General features: G+C 40.0%; 1 long non-coding RNA gene across 1 annotated transcript; it reads right to left on the reverse strand.

Moving 5' to 3' along the window:
- Nucleotides 1–1,791: 1,791 nt before the first annotated feature.
- Nucleotides 1,792–19,256, reverse strand: LOC117080951. The gene is made up of 3 exons (XR_004436020.1): nucleotides 16,630–19,256; nucleotides 2,994–3,081; nucleotides 1,792–2,215 (listed from the first exon to the last, which is right to left on the reverse strand). It is a non-coding gene; the product is annotated as an uncharacterized LOC117080951 (long non-coding RNA).
- Nucleotides 19,257–20,150: the final 894 nt, after the last annotated feature.

The following is a 20,150-nucleotide window of genomic DNA, read 5'->3' on the forward strand; positions in this document are numbered from 1 at the left end:
TCCACATTCCTAAATAATTTCTGCATACTATTAGCTCTTGAATTTTAAACACTATCTACTGACTTGCTCTTATAATAAAAGGTTGCTTTATTTCTCATTATAGCCTCAAAATTTTTTAATCACAATTTTTAGTCTTTATTTAATTGTGTCAACATTGTTTACACTGAGCCAAGAAGCAAGCTATGATTATGGTTCCTTTCTTGTACAAGTTTTTTTTTCCTCTAGAGTTAATAACTTTCCCATTTTGTTCTTAATTTGCCTTTCTTAATTTTTTGATTTTCTTTCTGCAGCCTCTGAAGGCCCTCTAAAATGCTGTTCAGAACAATGTTCCTTTTGGTGAAATCTGTCAGATAATCTACTACATCCATTTCTCTCGTTTTCCTGATCTAGTCTGGACTGGTTGGCACCAGCTGTCAACTTGGATTTCTGCTTCCCATGCTCTTCTGTTGGATTCTCTTTCGATAGTGCCCTGTCTTCCTCTCTCGTGCTTTAGCCTTCAATTTAGCAGAGCACTTCTTCTAGGATCTTCTTGAAACAGAGCAGCTGGCAGATACATGTTTGACACACCTGACATATTTTTATTCTACCTTATACTGGATTGATCATTTTGCTTGATAAAAAAATTTGATGCCGAAATCATTTCCCTCCGAATGCTGGAAACATTCTCCATTGTCTTCTAGTACCCAGCACTGGTATTGAGCAATGCCATTCTGATTCCCAGACCTTTGTATGTCACCTTTTCTCTTTTTCTCTGAAAATTTTTGGCATCTCCTTTAACCCCTGTGTTTTGAAATTTTATGATGATAAGCTTTGCTGTGGAACTTTTCATTTATTTTACTGGGTACACAGCAACCATTTTCAATCAACAAATTCATGTCTTTGGGTTATACAGAAATGTATTCTATTATTATGTTGATTCCTTTCTTTTCTTCTGTTTATCTTCTGGTATCTTTCATTTTCATACTAGAGCTCCTGGGCTGATCTTTCAACTTTGTTACCACTTCTCTTCTTGTCCATTTCTTTTATTCTACTTTTTGGAAATTTTTTTTTTTTTTTTTTTTTTTATTATACTTTAAGTTCTAGGGTACATGTGCAAAACGTTTATATCATGTATAACTCCCCAATGCAATCCCTCCCTCCTCCCCCCTCCCCATGATAGGCCCCAGTGTGTGATGTTCCCCTTCCCGAGTCCAAGTGATGTCATTGTTCAGTTCCCACCTATGAGTGAGAACTTGCGGTGTTTGGTTTTCTCTTCTTGTGATAGTTTGCTAAGAATGATGGTTTCCAGCTGCATCCATGTCCCTACAAAGGACACAAACTCATCCTTTTTATGGCTGCATAGTATTCCATGGTGTATATGTGCCACATTTTCTTAATCCAGTCTGTCACAGATGGACATTTGGGTCGATTCCAAGTCTTTGCTATTGTGAATAGTGCCGCAATAAACATCCGTGTGCATGTGTCTTTGTAGTAGAGTAATTTATAATCCTTTGGGTATATACCCAGTAGTGGGATGGCTGGGTCATATGGTACATCTAGTTCTAGATCCTTGAGGAATCGCCATACTGTTTTCCATAATGGTTGAACTAGTTTACAATCCCACCAACAGTGTAAAAGTGTTCCTGTTTCTCCACATCCTCTCCAACACCTGTTGTTTCCTGACTTCTTAATGATTGCCATTCTAACTGGTGTGAGATGGGGAAATTTCTTATGTCTACTAGCCTCTTCACTATTTCTCATTTTTCCTTTGTACAACTTCTATTAGTCCAATATTTAATTGATCCTCTCGTTTCTTAATTCTTCTTCCTTATTGTTCATTTTAAAATCTAATTTCTTGAACATGTGTTCCAAGTTTTACATATTTTTTAATCGTGTTCTCAATTTCTAAGAATTCTTTACTAATAATTTAACATTTAAGACTGTTTTCTGATCATTCATCTTAAAGCATCCTAAATCTTGCTTATGAATGCAAAAAAACATTTCATCTCTCAGGCTCTCTTACAGCACCTCTATTCTCTGCCTTGACTTATTTTCTGCCTAGATTTTGTTTACTATTTATTATTTTGGACTTTATTTTTCACTGTCTGGAACTGTCAGGATAAATGGGCTGGAGACTCACCTTCCAGTTTTCCCACTTTTATGGAGTCCTCAAGTTTAGGTCTGATACCATCTCCCCATTCCCCTTTAGGTCTAGTGTCCCACTAGCTCCGCCAAGCTGGCAGCAGAAAAAAAAATGAGGAAAGATAGTCACGAGGCAAAGTGAGAATGGTCACTCTTTATCCCAACTTTCCAATAAACCTATCTATTCAGCCTTCCATTTCATTCTGCTATGTCTGTCCTCACACTTTCTTGGTACCTGCTGCAGCCAATTACTGCAACTTTCTGGGGATCGGCTGAGTGCATTGCCTTATTCCTTATCAGTATCTCCTCTGTGTACAACTGGGCTTTCCTCCTTGCTGCTAGGTTACCAACTATTCCTTCATCTGCCCTTCATCCTCATATGCTGGTTTAGAGTAACAGATGCCCCTAGTTCTTATTCTCCTTGGTTTCTACTAAATTTTGTATTTGTTTTATTTTCAATTTTTCCAAGAAGCAAAGCAGAATTATCTTTTTTCCACTTTAAAACCATTATTATTCTCTACAAACATTTACATGATACTCTGATTCATAATTTTCCTTCCCTTCTCCTAAATCCTAAAATCAGAGTGTAAGTGACCACTGTGTTATTCCCAGGTGTGGTAGACCTTATCTGCGCCATTTCCTTGTGCTTTGGCCAACTTATAAATGCTTTCATATACTTCTCTCTGTTTAGACTTTCTAGGACTACAGAAGCTGCTCTACCTGTGTAGACATGGCAGTCCCAATGGAAGAGGAAATTTTCAACCCCAAGAAGCATAGCATCCCCTCATGAATAATTCTTGGGAGCTGATGTGTTAATACCCCAGCTCTCTCCCCAGCTTAGGTGGGATAATACTGAGATATGTGTTTTATACCTTTGCACATAGTTTTTCCATGAGATTAAGCTTCAGTTGTTCACAATGGTGGCTGTCTTATTAAGACCTCCTTTTTGGGCAATCAAATCTAAAACAAATCAGTAGCATAAGTGCTCCTAAGAAAAAGATCTTTAAGAACTGAATAATTCAAGACTAGATGACAACCAGAACTCTGTTGCTGTTGACAAGTAGGGGTTTGGTGATGCTCCACATGTCAAAGCATCATATGACTAAGATTATCATCTGTGGTAAATTGAGATGGAGTAACAGTGGAAGGGAATACACTAGCCTGTGTAGTCCCTCTAGCAGGCCAGATACATGGTAATTTTAAGTACTCTGGGGTTGGAGTTGGTAGTTGCTCGTAAGTGCCACTGGGATGACTGAAGAAAAAAATGCCAGACTGAAGTCACACCAGCTAACGTCACAATGGAAAGCCAAAAATTCCCTCTACCAGCAATAAGAAAGATATTCAACTTCTTTCCAGATTCTCAGCCTCTTGTTCCCAAGCCAACAATCAGTAAATGCTCTGAGGATAGAGGTAGCATGCAGAAAGTCAGCTTGCTTTATCTCTGGGATGGGAACCTTTCCAATTCAGACTACCTCAGAAACTCTCCAATGCCTTCACACAAATTATTTTCTTTAGTTTAGCAGACATTTTTGGTTGTTTTCAGTAAAATACTTGTCTGCCATGAGCTACTCCATCATAACTGTTTTTTGCTTTATTTAATTTTCTTTCTCTGTAAAAAACGATGATTTCACGTTTCAAGGAATTTTACTAAAAAATGTTGCAGGTCATTTGAAGTTGTGTGAGATATGAAACAATTTTTATTGTGAGAAATTGTCCCAGAATTATAGAATATTTATCATCTTTTGCCTACTAAATGCCAATGTATTCCCAACCATTATAGTGACCAACAGATTTCTCTACGAATTTCCAAATTCTCCTGAAGTGAGCAGTATCATTGCCATAAGAACCAGTGGTCTATGACAGCCATGATAGCTCCTTGTCAGCTGTTCTTTCAGGAACCTAGACAGAAGCCATAAGCTCATGCATTTCTCTAGCATAAGTTAATGGTCCAGAGGTAGGTTTATGACACGAATTGACCAAAATAGACTGTAAAAATGACTCCTGGGCTGGGTACAATGGTTCATACCTTTAATCCCAGCACTATGGAAGGCCGATGCAGGCAGATCACTTTGTGCCAAGAGTTCGAGACCAGCCTGGCCAATATGGCAAAACCCTGTCTGTACTAAAAATACAAAAATTAGCCAGATGTAATGGTACATGCCTGTAATCTCAAGGAGAATCACTTGAAGCCAGGAAGGGGAGGTTGCAGTGAGCCGAGATCACACCACTGCTACACTCCAGCTTGGGCGACAGAGTGAGACTCTGTCAAAAAAAAAAAAAAAAGGAAAAGAAAAGAAACAAAGACTCTTATTCCATCACTGTAGTATATTCCCTTCTCTTCTCTTCTCTCTCCCTCTCTCTCTCTCCAGTGAAGCATGTAACCTTACTGCACTACTAGCAATGGTACTATCTGATTACCACAATGAAATTATGCTTATGATGGCATTGAGTCTATGTATGGTAGACTAAAGGAGCAGAAAACAACTTGGGTGTTTGATGCCATCTCTGTTTTGCTGAATCAACCAGCTTCAAAGCTCACTCTACTTCCGAACTTTTAGCTATGTAAGATAGTTGCATTATTGCTTAGCATAGATTGAGAAAATGTTCTCTAACTTAACGTTTGAAAGTATCCAAACTAATACAAGCAGGGAAAGAAGCTCTGTCTTCTAAGGATCCAGGTCTGGCTCTAACTTATACAATTTACTCAGAAAAAGTCCCTACCTTCCTTCCGTCTTTAGAAGGCAGTTTACCAATCACCTGTGAGGCTAATTGAGCATGCATCATTAGAAGTCTTATTCCACCTCACCCAAGCAACATAACAAATAATTACTTCCAACCACATACCACACTCTTCTGAGTTCTGAACATGCATTTGTGATGTACCCCATCTCCTTGCACTTGTAGTAATATTTTAGTATCCCTATGATTTAGTTAGAAGTAAGTTCTGCTGCAAGCGACAATGACTTCAATAAGATACTTTATTCCTTGTTTGCATAAGTCAAGTTTCTGTCTAAGACTGCTGTGGAAATTCCACTACAAAGCATCAGAGCTGAGCTCTATCTAATTTCTTGTTCTTCTATGCAACCCCTATGCCTAAATTTACTCTAAGGTCTAATATTGTTGCTGCAGCTTCAGCCATCATAACTTGAGAAGGAAAGAAGAATGAGGATGAGAAGTGCATGTCCCTTTCCTTTGGGACTATATTCTATGAATAGGTCAAAAGATCTAACATGAGGACTACAGCTAATCATAGTGAATTATATTCAGAATTTTTGCTAAATGAATAAATTATACCTGTTCTTGTCACAGGAGAGGAGAATTGGATGAGGGGGGATGAGTAATGATGTAAGATAATGAGTGTGTCCATTTGTTTCACTATAGTAACTATATAGAGTTACTATATACACACACACACTCACACACATCTATAAAAATAACACTATGTTATATGCCTTAAATATACACAATAGAAGTTATCTAAAAAAAATACATTCTAGAAGTGGCACTGACAATTTGTGTTTATATCTCACTGGTCAGAATACAGCCACATGAAACACCTAACCACATGTGAAACTGAGAAATGCAGCTTCTGCTTTGAGTAGCCATATCCTACCTAAAATCCTACAATTCCACGACTGAAGAAGAAAGAACAAATGGGTATTGAAGGACAACAAGCCAAGTCTGACACGACCTAGAACGACCTCCACTCTCCCTGTGGCCACTTAGCCTGGCTAACTCCTACTCATTTTGGGTCTCAGTTTAGCTGTTACCTTTTACAGAAAGCTTTCCTGAATCCTTATCTCAAGCCTGGGTTAGGTGTCCTTCCTTTACGCTCCCACGTCTCTGTTCCTCCTTCCCAAACAATCCACTAATCACTCCCTTCATACACACACACACACACACACACACAAACACATACACACAGAGACACACACACACGCGCGCGCGCGAGGTGTTTTGCATAAGTCATAAGACAGTAGGGAGAGGAATTGCCACATAAGCCAGGTGGTCTGATCTAGAGTCTAGACCATGCTTGAACCACTTCACTATGTTTACTTCTTAATATTTCCTCACTAATTTCTCTAAGGGCAGCAAGTTGCCAATCTCAATTACTATTGCATGCTCATTACATAGCTCAAAACCTAACACTGAGTAATTCCCAAAAAACACTGGTTAAGTGAAGAGGAAAACAGCAATATCTCTCACTGCAATCTGTGGCTGGCCTGTGTTCTCTCCAAAACCCAAGTAAATTATCCAGAACAAAAGGTGGCTATTCTCCGATTTATAACATGACCATCTGTTCCAGTCCCTCATTCTTTTCAATAGAAGAATGTAAAGAGGAAGGGGAAATCTCACATACAAAACAAAAACTTCAACTTGGTTTTGGTAGAACTAGAGCCTAAATCTTCTGGGTTCTTGTTTAAAGTCTCACATAGGTTCCTACATGAGAGGGGCATGTAGATGCCCCTCTAAGATGATCTAAGTCCCGGGGTAAGAATACCCGATTTAAACAGTCGTTCATAGGAAAACAAGGGGGAGAATCAGACACAAGTGAATTCAATCTCCAACATCCCTTTGATTTCTTCATTAATCTGGATTTAGAACTGCTAGTTTCAGTACAATGTCAAGATATAAAACAGGCCAGGCACAGTGGTTCACGCCTGTAATCCCAGCACTTTGGGAAGCCGAGGCAGGTAGATCACCCGAGATCAGGAGTCCGAGACCAGCCTGACCAACATGGTAAAACCCCATCTCTACTAAAAATACAAAAAAATTAGCCAGGCATGGTAGTGAGCACCTGTAATCCCAGCTACTCAGGCGGCTGAGGCAGGACAATTGCTTGAACCACGGAGGCAGAGGTTGCAGTGAGCTAAGATTGCACCACTGCACTCCAGCCTGGGCAACAAAGGCAAAACTCAGTTTCAAAAAAAAAAAAAAAAAGACATAAAATATTTATCAAATAAACCTTTCCAGAATGCAGTTATATGTTTTATACCTCTGCTTTCTCTGCTTTCCATATGCTGTACTCACGCACTATGTGCTGGAAAACCACAGTGCTTTTATATTTGTTGATGTTCTATATACTAAGAAACCGAGATTATACCCTGTCCTTGGGGGATAAGCATCAAGTCGCCTCATTCTCAACCCAGCTAAGATTTTATTGCTTTTGATCAAAGATAACTGTGAAAATCACATCATTTATATGATCATTTTTAAAAATCTCAGCACATTGTCCCAGATGTGTAAGTGTGAATACATATTTGATGAGCTCCTACATTATTTAAAGCAATGAAGAAAAGCCCAAGTGTGATTTAACACTAGCTTCTAAGACATTCCATCATTATGCTGGAGACCTGACCTAAGGGCTAAGCATGATGGGAATATGGGAGTTTAAATTGAATCAGGGAGAATTTAAACCAGTTGAAAAACAAACTCTTCTGATTCATCACCACCTCCAAATCTCCCTTCTGTCCCCACTCCACATCTCCACTTCATAGCCCCACTCACATGTCTATGTTAATAGGTGAAGTTCAACACACATCTTGGATTTTGTTTTCCCGAAAGGTACATTTCATTGATCCACGTTCTCATCCAAACTATCAAAATATCAGTATAAAAATGTAAAAATATAATTTGTATACAAACACAGAGAGTGAACATTAATGAAGAGTTCCAAAAGAATGACAAAACTGATTCAAAGAGATTTGAAAAATGAAGATTTTTATAGTGGTCAGGGGGAAGAACTGCTGAGATAACACTGCTAAGTTAAATACAAAACTGGTTGAAATCCTTCAGAGCAATAAGGCCAGACTCTTTTGTGTTGAGTTCTCTACAGAAAAGAAAAAAAAAATTCATCTAAAATTATCCTATCTTATCAGGTTTACAGAATTATTTAATCAAGTGTATGAAGTTTATTCCCCTAAAGAGTTAAAAGATTTTTAAGAAAGCCCATTAGATAATGTTCTTTGCATTATATTAAAACTTCAAATAATCATTTTCCTTAATTCTGTTAATACTCTTTAGCCAAAGTCCACCAGGAACACACCTATAGTGGAACAAGCTGGGTTTATTACTCATGACAGCAAGGAAGAACACTCACCGGGGGAAATGTTGGATGTTTCAGTTAGAGAATATGCGAATGAATATATTATAGAATTTGGATTTTGAATTTTGTTTGAATGATTTGGGGTGGGGGGTTTAAGAGAGCCAGAGTTTGCCCTAGATTGGGTGCGGTTAGAAAAGAGAGGCAGGCCGGGCGCAGTGGCTCACACCTGTAATCCCAACACATTGGGAGTCCAAAGTGGGTGGCTCACATGAGGTCAGGGGTTCCAGACCAGCCTGGCCAACATGGTGAAACCCTGTGTCTCAAAAAAAAAAAAAAAAATTAGCCCAGTATGGTGGCAGACACCTGCAATCCCAGCTACTCGGGAGGCTGCAGCACGAGAATAACTTGAACCTGGGAGGCAGCGATTGCAGTGAGCCGAGATCATGCCATTGCACTCCAACCTGAGCAACAGAGTGAGACTCTGTTTCAAAAATAAATAAATAATAAAAGAGAGGCAATTCTGTTATTGGGTAAATCAACAAGTCTTATCTATAGGGAGGTGCACTAGAACAAGGGTAAATTCGTGATCGACAAAGAAGCAGGAGTCACTCATTGTGACTGAAAAAGGAGTATTCAGTATTTTATGAATGACACTATGACCTTGTTTTTGTCTGTGCTTTTAAAAATATGGTCTTGTTTTGTCTCATTTTATCAGAGTAACCTTGATCTCATTTATCTCTGAGTAACCTTGTCTGAGGTTGATATTCTGTGAGATTGTTTATATCTCATAGAAGAATAACATGGCCTAACTGTGAAGGGTGAGCCAGCTTATCACTATCATGGGCTGCTTTTTTCCCCTCATGTCTAACTTTTGGATAATTTTTCTTAGCACAATAAATGCATAAATAAATAAACAATCTGCCAGAATAAATTTGATTTACAAAAATAAAATGGAATGACACTCAGGAATTATGAAGCAAAGTTCAAACCTGCTCATATTTCATCATCACCATCATCATCAAGAATAATCGCCTTCTCAATCCTACCACTTCAAAGAAAATGGCCCCTGACGACAGCAAGAAGAACAGCAAGCACAGTGAAGATCGGCCTGTGATCTCGCCAAAACATGTTGCTAAAAAATCTTTGCTAAAAGCTTCAGCCAACTGATACAGAATTCTCTCATCTTTCAGAAAGGACGTCCCTTTTTAAGTAGCAATACTGATAGCTAAACAACATGGGACAGTGACACTCTAAGTTTATTACAAGGGACATATTCAGTGCCCAGGAAGTCCTAATCAATGAGTCTTAATGCTTCTCTCTTATTTACGAGCTACGTGGCACCCTGATGAGAGTGTTCACTATTCAGACCCTTCCCAGACTCCTCCCCACTTCTCCCTCCAGATGGAGTGCCCTGCACCTGTTGCTCACCCCCTGACTGCAGTTTACTTCATTCATATATGGCTTTCTCAGGATCATGTCATTAACACCAGGAGGGCAACTGGGAACTGATTATGCACAGTATAATTTTTGTCATCTTCTCTGAGACTTTTGTGTCATTTGGCTGGCTTCCAACTATGTGCTTGACTTACGGCACCAATCCAATTTCGTTTCTGTTAGTCAACTATGCAAATTCTTCCTTGTCTTGCTCAGACTTTTAAGAACTCACTGAGAGTTTGAAGAACCAGGATTGTATAGATAATACAAAACAATCAGAATTCAAACTCATCTCCTTCTGACTCACAAACCACATTTTCTTTACCTTTATAGGAAAGCTTGCTTGATTTTTTTTTAAAGGAACGTCATTACTTTTCTCCCTTTCAAACAAGACTTTATAGCAAAACTAAAGAAAATGTTTTTTAAAATAGTGGTTAGAAAGTGTGTGACATTCTCCAGAAGTGGACGGCTAATGGAAGATAAAAATGAAGTTAAGCGTAAGGTGAATCACACATTTGGCTTCCATTACTTCCATAAGTAATTCTCATCCTCCCAGAAATGTCAAATTTAGAGCATCTTGTGAACTGTGATCCAGTTGGGCATCCTTTGTGTTTCTCAGACAGCAGGAGACAGAGCAAAAAAAGGAAGTGTCATGAGGGATCTGGGCAAGCACTTCCAAGTGTGCATTGAGATTGAAAATAAATAGCTTTCTTAGCCATGACGTGCTCTCTTTTTTGCTGAATGTATTTTCCCTTGAGTTGCATGCTCCCTTTTGTGACAGGAAAATGTATCTTGGGGCCCCTAAATCACTAAGCTAAAGGGAAAAGTCAAGCTGGGAACTGTTTAGGGCAAACCTACCTCCCATTCAAAGTCACCCCTCTGCTCACTGAGACAAATGCATATCTGATTGCCTCATTTGGAGAGGTGAATCAGAAACGCAAAAGAACGCAACCATTTGTCTTCTCTCTACCTGTGACCTGGAAGCCCCCTCACCCCTTCAAGTTCTCCAGCCTTCGCCTCCGTTGTCCCACCTTTCCAGACAGAACCAATGTACATCTACATACGTTGATGTCGCATGTCTCCCTGAAATGTATAAAACCAAGCTGTGTCCCAACCACCTTGGGCCCATGTCGTCAGGACCTCCCGAGGCTGGGTCACAGGTGCGTCCTCAACCTTAGCAAAATAAACTTTCTAAATTAACTGGGACCTGTCTCACATTTTCAGGGTTCACAGTTTCATACATTCTTCTTGTCACGAAAGCTCAGAGTTTGAGGGGCCCAACATCTCCCATCACTTTAGCTGCTATGTAGCCATCCAGCCCCAGTGTTCCATGACAGACTCTGGAATTAGATTAGCCATGGTAATGGCTAAGAGGGTACTTTTGTGGAGACCCAGCAAAAAACTTATTTCAAAGTAAGGGTGGGAGATTTTTGTTTTCCAAAGAAGACAATATCAACAGGCAGCAGGTAGCAGGTGGTCAAGAAAAAAAAAAAAGAGAGAGACCATACACACACACACACACATACACAAATACACACAGGTCTACATATCCCACGTAAGATACTCTTCTTACACTGTGACACTGACACTTGAAGGCAGGGTCTATATGTGTCCCCCCACCCCACCTTGAATCTGGGCTGACTTCTGTGGTTGCCTTGACCCACAAAATGTGGCAGAAGTACTGCTGCATGACTTTTCAGGCTAGGTCATAAAAAGCAATATGGCTTCCACCTGGCACTCTTGCTCTTGCTCTTGCTCTCTCAGTGCTTGCTTTGCCTTGTGGTCCAGTCACCATGTTTTAAGGAAATGCTGGCCACACAGAATAGCCACGCATGGGTGTTCCAGCTGATAGATCCGCGAAGGCCCCATCAACTGCCAGACAGGTGAGTGCTTGAGATTCCAAATGATTCTAGCCTCCTATCTTCAAGTATTTCAGTCAAGGCCCTATATGTTGTGAGCCAGGGGCAAGCCATCTCTATTATGCCCTATCTGAATTCCTCACCCACGGAAATTATGAGAGGTGATGAACAACTTATTTTAACTCATCAAGGTATGAGATGATTCGTCATACAGCAATAGCGAATATGGACGGATTTAGCAATTGAGACCTCTGAAAAACAGAGACATGGTAATCTTGAAACATGACTCTAGATATATATACTTCTGTCCCCTCTTTCCACTGCTTCCTCACACATGAGTGGATTTGCAGAGATTCCTATCACATAACTTTTTCAAGTTAATTATGGAAGCACTAGCATAAAGTTGAAAATCACCATTGCACTTGTTACAACCAGAATTTCAAGAAATACACTCACTCCTACACGACTAGTGTACATATGCTGTCTAACTTACATGGTTATCATATTATGCTCTTGAATTCATCCATTGTACAGTGTAAAATACTGAAAATATAAATATTTCTATCTCTGAGGTACACAAGAAAAAAGTTTGATTTGAGATTCAGTGAACTAAACTAATCTCCTGGGTCCCTTAAAAATTTGTTTTGGTATCACCAATTTATTTTTCTCCCCACAGGGAGCTCAGTAAGCTGCTTACTTGAGAGTATCCAAGGGGACCTCTGCTCCAAAGTAAGCAATTATCAGACATTATTCATAAAATGTCTCATTTAATACCTGCATAAACTCTCCAATATGGCGAAACTCCATCTCTATTAAAAATGTAAAAATTAACTGGGTGTGGTGGTGGGCACCCGTAATCTCAGCTACTAGGGAGGCTGAGGCAGGAGAATCGCTTGAACCCAGGAGGTGAGATTGAGATCGCACCATTGCACTCCAGCCTGGGCAAGAGAGCAAGACTCTGTCCCGAAAAAAAAAAAAAAAAAAAAAAAAAAAAAAAGCCTGGCACAGTGGCTCATGCCTGTAATCCCCAAACTTTGGGAGGTCAAGGTAGGTGGATCACTTGAGGTCAGGAGTTTGAGACCAGCCTGGCCAACATGGTGAAACACTGCCTCTATTAAAAAATAAAAATAAATAAACCCTAGGCAGTTAATCTACAGTCCCATTTTACAGATGAGAAAACTGAAGCACAGAAAAGTAGGATAGAGGCTCTTCCTAAACACATTTAACTTTTATAAATTCAACCATGCACATTCAGTCAAAATATAAAACAGGATACTTATTTTTAACAGTGCCCATGGCGCTAGCCATTTCACTCAATAAGCACTTGCTTCAGATGTCCTGTGAAAAGACTTCACCTTAAAGTGTGTGTGGCCACATGGGTATACTTGAGTATGTACTGAAAGAATGTAAAGATTTCAACACTGCACTCCAGCCTGGGTGACAGAGCGAGACCCTGTCTTAACAACAACAATAAAAGTGTGAAGAGCTTTCAGAGGTTCACAGGTGATTTTGCCTGTACACACTAACTTAAAAAGCTGACCCTCATCACTATCAGCCCCCCACCTGGCAGTAATCTCTCCAAGGTCATAAAACTAGCAGGTGGTACAGCAGAAGTTCAAAGTCAAGTCTATCTGACTCAGAATCACGTTTAATCCTCTCTGCTATCTATAGTTTTTCCACAAATCCACCATGTTTACTAGACAGATTTGCATGCCTGCATGCTTGGGGAAATCTCATCTATATACATTATCATCAGGGTCACAACAACCAAGAGGAATGGAGTCCATGTACAGTGCTGGTGGGGAGCACTGGCTCTGGACCCAGCTGCTTGGGCTTTAACCCCAGCTCTGCAACTTACCTGCTGTGTGAATGTTTTCGTTAGCTATTGTTGTATAACAAACAACCCTAAAAGTCTGTGATTTAAAGCAATCATTTACTATTAGCTCTCATGGTTCTGCAGACAGAGTGGGTTTAGCTGGATGGTTCTGGAGTCTCTTGTGCAGTTGCAGTCAGGATTTAACTGGTGCTACAGTCATTTAAGGCTCAACTGGGCTTATGACATCACTTGTGCCATATTTCTTTGGTCGAAGTGAGTCACAGGGCCAGCAGAGATTCCAGAAAGACTCAACTTTGGAGATAAGCTACCATAGCAACCTTGGGCAATTCATTTAAATTGCGCTTCATTTTTTTTCCCTCCAAAACAATGAAGGTGATAAAGGAACCTACTTGATAAGATGGTTATAAGAATTAAATGAGGTAGTACATGTAATCTGATAAGAAGAGAACCTGGCACATAACAGGTGCTCAATGCAAGTTACTACTATTATTCTCTCTGAGGCATACCATGCTAGATACTGGGGCACTATTGCTTTATACCCCCTGAATGCCTTAATCACACTATACTGCTTCTAGAGACCATCACTAGGACCATGATTATTCTTGAAGACAGCCTCACAAGGGCTTCCTGGGGACTCTTTGTTATGCTCCATAAGGCTCATTTCCACCTTGAACACATGCAGAAGTACTCTCATTTGTTGTCAGCACAGATTCCAATGATTGATGATGCCTCAAAGCCAGTCACACTCAACAGGCTCTTAGGCAAAAAGATCAAGGAGTGTACTCACTAACCCTCTTCAAAATTTTTAATCAGTTTATCAGTAAACTGTCTCCCATCCACTCCAGGACCTGAGCCAAGGATTTCTGCTCTTCCAGGGGTCAGCTTCAAAGACGCAGGGGCAAGAAGAGAATTCGTGGTTCCCAGTACTCTTGACACCAGGCTTAAAAACTTTCTGTACAACAGGCCAGTTGACTGAGGTTCCTTTTGAAAAAAATAAGAGAAGTTACTCCAGGCTTTGCTCAACTGAAAGGCTGCATGGTTCTCAGGAAATCCTTGGCATGGCCAATCCACAGCCACATTCTCTATCACAGCACAAAGATTTTTCCCAGGATCTTGCCACATGGAGCTGCTGCATCAAAGCCTAAACATGGCTATTAGGGAGATCAGACCCACATGGTAGAAATATGGAAGCATCATTTAATGCAGGCTTACCTATTTGCCTTTTGGGCTTCTTCAGAATTCTCAGGAAGTAGCTGGGTATCGCTGTTCATTCTAAACAGAGTCACCAGTTTATCTACTTAAGTTCTCAACAGATCGTTGGCAAAGCTGGCCTTTTAGTGAGTAGTACAGACTAATACTTTTGTGGTGGAAGTTGAGACACATCAGAGTAAAACTTCTGCTCAAAACTGCTTCACTTCTACTTGCCATACTTCATGAACCACCACCAAATGTTTTTTGTTAATTTTTGTCACCATGTCCTCTTGAAAAAGAAAAATTTCCTAGATTTAGTTACTTCCTTGTGGAAATACATTAGTCATAGCTCTGGCTAATATTTAAGGGGGAAAAAACAAAGGAGAGAAAGGAGGAAGATATATGTGTTGACTACTATGAGCAAACAGTAGGCAAGGCAAGAGTAGAACTAGACTCAAGAGAAAACCAGAAGGAAGCAGGGACTTGATATCTGTAGGACTCTCTACCTCTCAGATGTGTCTGCTTTTTCTTTTTATTTTGAGAAAAATCTCTACAATTGGAGACGTGTACACTAGCAACTATAGGTTTATATTATTCTACACTTGAAAATCAGAGACAAGAGAGAAAATTGTGCCCCTAAGGGTTCAAAAAATATATATCCTAGGGGAGAACTATGATTGGCCAGTCTTGATTAGGTGGTATTTATCTATGAACCTATCACTGTGGCCAGGAAGCAGAGTCATAAAATTAAAACTCCCATCTATTTCCTGTAACGGGAGATACAAAAGCGATTGGTTAAAGGGAAAACAGTAAGATTCCCAAAAGAAGGAAGAGATTCTGGGTCCTCATACACACAAAAAAACTTATTAATAGCAACAACAGGTATTGTCAGCCTACAACACTTTAAAGTATATTATTTTATCAAATCAATTTTCTAGGTGAGACTAGTGGACTGAGGAAAAAGAATGTTGCTGGTAGGAATGGGAATTGAAAAAATAAAGAAGAGGGGTCATTTTGATCGGGACTTGTATATATTTACAACTATATTTACAATTAATTGTATTTTGTGCCGCTGTTTCATATAAATACATTTGCAAATATACATGTGACATAATTTCGCCTAGAAAATATATTTATTGCAGCCATGGCCTCTAAGAAGACAAAAATTAGATAAGGGGGCAGCAACTCCCTGTATAAAGGATGCTAGGAGTGGTATAAGTTTGGGGTGGGGTAGTAGCGCAAGAAAAAGAGTAAGAAAGGCAAAGTGAGAGACTTCAAAAAATAAACTTTACAGCCCTCAGAGTTTTGCCTTCAACCAAGTCTTTGGTTTAGATTTTTGGATCTGTCTGCTTTCCTCATTCAGTAGCTTCAGTTTTTCTCCAAGATAAACAATCTAGGCACATTCTGCCATGCTTCAGACGGAATCACGACATCTATGATGTGCCTGGTTTGCAAATCTAGTGCTACCTCCTTCCATTTCCAGCCTAAAAATAGTGGACAACTCCAGTAGGTCTCTGATGCAAATCCAAGTACCTATAAGAATTGCATGCCTGATGCAGAAAAGTTTCATTGAATGAGAAGAATCAGGACTAAAAAGAATCACATTTACTGGCTATGTTTTGTCAAATGAGATTTCAAACTTTCTTTTTTGTTTGTTTGTTTGTTTTTATTGATACATAATTATTGTACATTTTTATGGGGTACATGCATTGACACATGCATGCAATGTGTAATGACCAAATCAGGGTAACTGAGATATCCATCACCTCAAACATTTATCATTTCTTTGTGTTGAGAAGATTCCAAATCAAAGCTAATTCTTTGGTGCCTTCATTGACAACAGCTACTCAGCTATTTTCCCTTCTACCTTCTCAGATATGTTGTGTCCAGACCTTGTCCTTATTTATATACCATTTCCTCCTTACACACACACACACACACACACACATACACAAACACACACAAACACGATTCTCTGTCCTTATTCCACCTTCAATCTTGTATTTCCAACTTTCTTTAAAATTTCTTAAAATTCTTAACCGCCTACAATGAGGTAAGACCACGTAAACCTTACTACTTGACTTTAGAACCGAGAGTTAAGATAATGTTATTTGTTCTTTGCAGAGAGCATTGATATTCACCTGTACAATTGTTGTATCAAAGGAGAAGCTCCAAGAGAATTCGACTCTCTTTCCCTGTGAAATGGGAGTAATCGTAGTCATTTGTAGTCATAGTGACAGGTGCAATGGTTCTGGGTCTGCAACACAGGAAAAGATCACTAAATAACGGTAATATCCACCTCACTCCTGTCAAAGAATGAACTTCAATATTGGGGCTTTCTCAAAATCTCTCCCAACTCTGTAGAAATCACAGTGTCTAAATGGTCAGGTCAAAATGGCCAAATCAAAATCTCCCCCTCTTAATTCATTATCTTCTATCTCGCAGGAAGTTTTCCTCTTCCTCTATTTAAAGGTAATACTGTGCCTTAGACACAGCTCCTTCACCCCCTCAGTATTCTTCTCCCCACCTTCTCACTTCCTTCTAATCTTTTTCCCACCCACATCCTCATTTCTTCTCCCTTTAGCCTCTCCCTCTGCAGGCACCTCCCTCTCATTTTTCCAAAACACACACTTGGGTCTCCAACTGGTCTCCCTTGAAGAGGAAGTTGTATCTTACTGCGCAGAGAAACTGACTCCTGTTCAGTAGGGCCAACACTTAAGGGGGAAGTGGGGTGAGTTTTGTGAGGGTCGTGGTTAGTTGGGGAAGGAGTTGAAGGAGAGGAGAGGGAAAGGAGCGAGACCAAGAGAGTGTGGGAGCACAAGTAGCTGAGAGTGTGGGAGCATGTGTTCTGAGGACTCAGTAAAAAGCATTCTGTTTACCGAGTCCTCAGAACACAAACTTAGCACAAGTTAAATCTTGCTGAGCACAGTGCTGACACAGACCATGTCAGACATGAGAGGAGGACCATACAGGTGAGAAGAGTATAGAAGAACACACAGAGAAAAACTAAAACATTGACAGGCTGCAGGATGCAAAAATATTACTGAAATTCAATAGAGGAAAAAAACTTGGTTATAACAAATATGACCCTGTGTAACCATAGACTTTCCAGGTTGATACCAGCAGAAGTACAGGTACAAAAAAATAGTTGTGGTCAAGTCAGGGAGATGGCACTAGGTTTCTGGGCTCTCGTAATGAAGAGATTTTTCCACATTTTTTGGTGAAAAAAACAAGAAACGTGATATTACCAAAAGGTCACCTTCTTTCCACTGTCTAACAGGTGAAATTAAGTTGATAGCTTTTTAAATTAAATTATATTTTCTCAATGAATGGCAACTACCAACAGGCTGTCTTTTATGATCGATCTTCATTGGCTACTCGTCCTTAGTGCTTTAGTTTTTAGTTTGTCTTCTCCCAAGTTCCCCTGTCAAATGGCTAATGACCCATAAACAAGCACATAAGAAAAGAGGAGCACTGCTTTTGTATTACTAAGAATTATTTTCTAATTCAGATTATGAACCCTCTTCCTTCTTTTATTTCTGTAATAGTCTGACTTGTTTAGATTTTCTTGAGGAAAAGTGAATACAACAGAAACATCTGGAAAAAAATTTCTTCCTACATTATGTTTCTAAATCCCATCAAAAGTGTTTTCTGTCTTTCCAAAGCCTCAGAATAAAAGAAAAGCCTGTTCTGCCTTAGCCTTGTCATTCACTCTGAACGAGCAGCCTGATCTAGTTCTCCCATTTAGTTTCACAAAGTTCTATCTGTACCTGCAAGAAAAAAAAAACACAAGACCAAAACCCATTTACCAGTCCCTCAACATCAGACATATATACACAGACAGATTTTAAAATGAACAACTTAGGGAGTATGAATCGAATTTTAGTATAATCATGGATTCAGATTTGCAAGAATATGACTTACTTTTCTCATAATTGAACTTTGTTAGTTTCCAAGCTCCCACTTTCACCAATGGGAAGAAAATCAAATCTTGTAATTCAAAGTAAATTCAATCATCCTGCTTTAAAACTCAAAATGGCTCTTTCTGGCTTAAATATTCAGTTAATTTTCAGGAGGCTGAGGTGGGAGAATCGCTTGAACTCTGGAGGCAGAGGGTGCAGTGAGCCCAGATCACACCACTGCACTCCAGCCTGGGAAACAAGAGCGAAACCCCGTCTCAAAAAAAAAAAAAAATTCAGTTAATTTAAGATTTCCAAACTCCTCTTAATTTTACCTTCTCTTTCCCAGTGATTGAAGTAAAGTATGTGAGGTAGCAAGGGATTTTGTATCATCCTGGCAACATGGGAAAGGCGCCTGTGGCAAGGTGAACTCTGTGCTGGCCTCTGTTCAGCTGGCCCTGGTTTACAGCAGCTGTTTCCACTGCACCTGCCACCCATTGTCTGCAGTCCTCCCTACAAAAACCTCACAGGTTTCTCTGTGCCCATCCCATCCCCACTATGAGTTTTATCTCTCTCTGTCTCTCTCTCTCTCCACCCACTATGTTTTCTCTCTCTCTCTCTCTCTCTCTCTCCACCATGAGTTTTTTTTTTCTCTCTCTCTCTCTCTCTGCTTCTCCTGTACTCCCTCACTTTCCCCCACCCCCAACACTCATTTGCCCTTCTCAGCCTAGCTCTTCACTCACGCCACCTGGCACTATGAAACATAATCAAGGCTCAGACTGAGTGCACTGGCTCACGCCTATAATCTCAGTACTTTGGGAGGCCGAGGCGGGCAGATCACTTGAGGTCAGGAGTTCCAGACCAGCCTGGCCAACATGGTGAAACCCAGTCTCTACTAAAAATACAAAAAAAAAAAAACTTAGCTGGGTGTGGTGGTGTGCACCTGTAGTCCCAGCTACTCAGGAGGCTGAGTCAGGAGAACCACTTGAACCTGGGAGGCGGAGGTGGCAGTCAGCCGAGATCGCACCACTGCACTCCAGCCTAGGTAGCAAAGCGAGACTGTCTCAGACAAACAAACAAACAAACAAAGGAAGCATCATTAAGGCTCCAGGTGAAGTGGATAGTGGTGCCAGTTTTCTCTCTGCTAGTCCTGACTGGTCACCATTTCTACTTAACTATGGCAACACTACCACCATAGTAAATAGCTCATAGTAAATAGCGTATGGTGTTCATGAGTTATACATTTCTAAAATAGGCAAGGGTTAGGGATGTTACTAGGAAAATTAGGGATCTCCTGTTGCCCTATGTTCTCACCAGGGTTCTGAACATTAGAGAGCACACACAAAATCTGGCAGTTAAATGCAATTCAGAGCACTGACAGCATTAATTGGCCAGGGAAGTGCTTGAGAACCTCATAGGATAGGATTGGCCTGGCCTGGAAAATGCAGCATGAATATGAGAACTAATTATTCTATTTTCTAAATTTCTGAAGCCGTAGCTGAAAGACACTTCTGGAGAGAACTTGGCTGCAAATAAAACTCAGTCTACCTCCACATTCACCTGCACAAACTTAGTTGATATCCAAATAAGAAAGAAGGAGGATTGAGAGATGGACTCGTATAATGTTTCCAGTGCCCTTCCTCTATGCCCCAGTAAAAATGGCCTCCAAGGCATACCCCAGAACTGCACGACTGTGTTAGTTACTCTTCCTGCCTTTATGTGGGATATGTAAGTAACTAAACAGGGAAATAGTCAGTCTAACA

The sequence above is a fragment of the Trachypithecus francoisi genome, unplaced genomic scaffold (genome assembly GCF_009764315.1).
Source record: "Trachypithecus francoisi isolate TF-2019V2 unplaced genomic scaffold, Tfra_2.0 Lachesis_group8, whole genome shotgun sequence".
Classification (NCBI taxonomy): Eukaryota; Metazoa; Chordata; class Mammalia; order Primates; family Cercopithecidae; genus Trachypithecus; species Trachypithecus francoisi.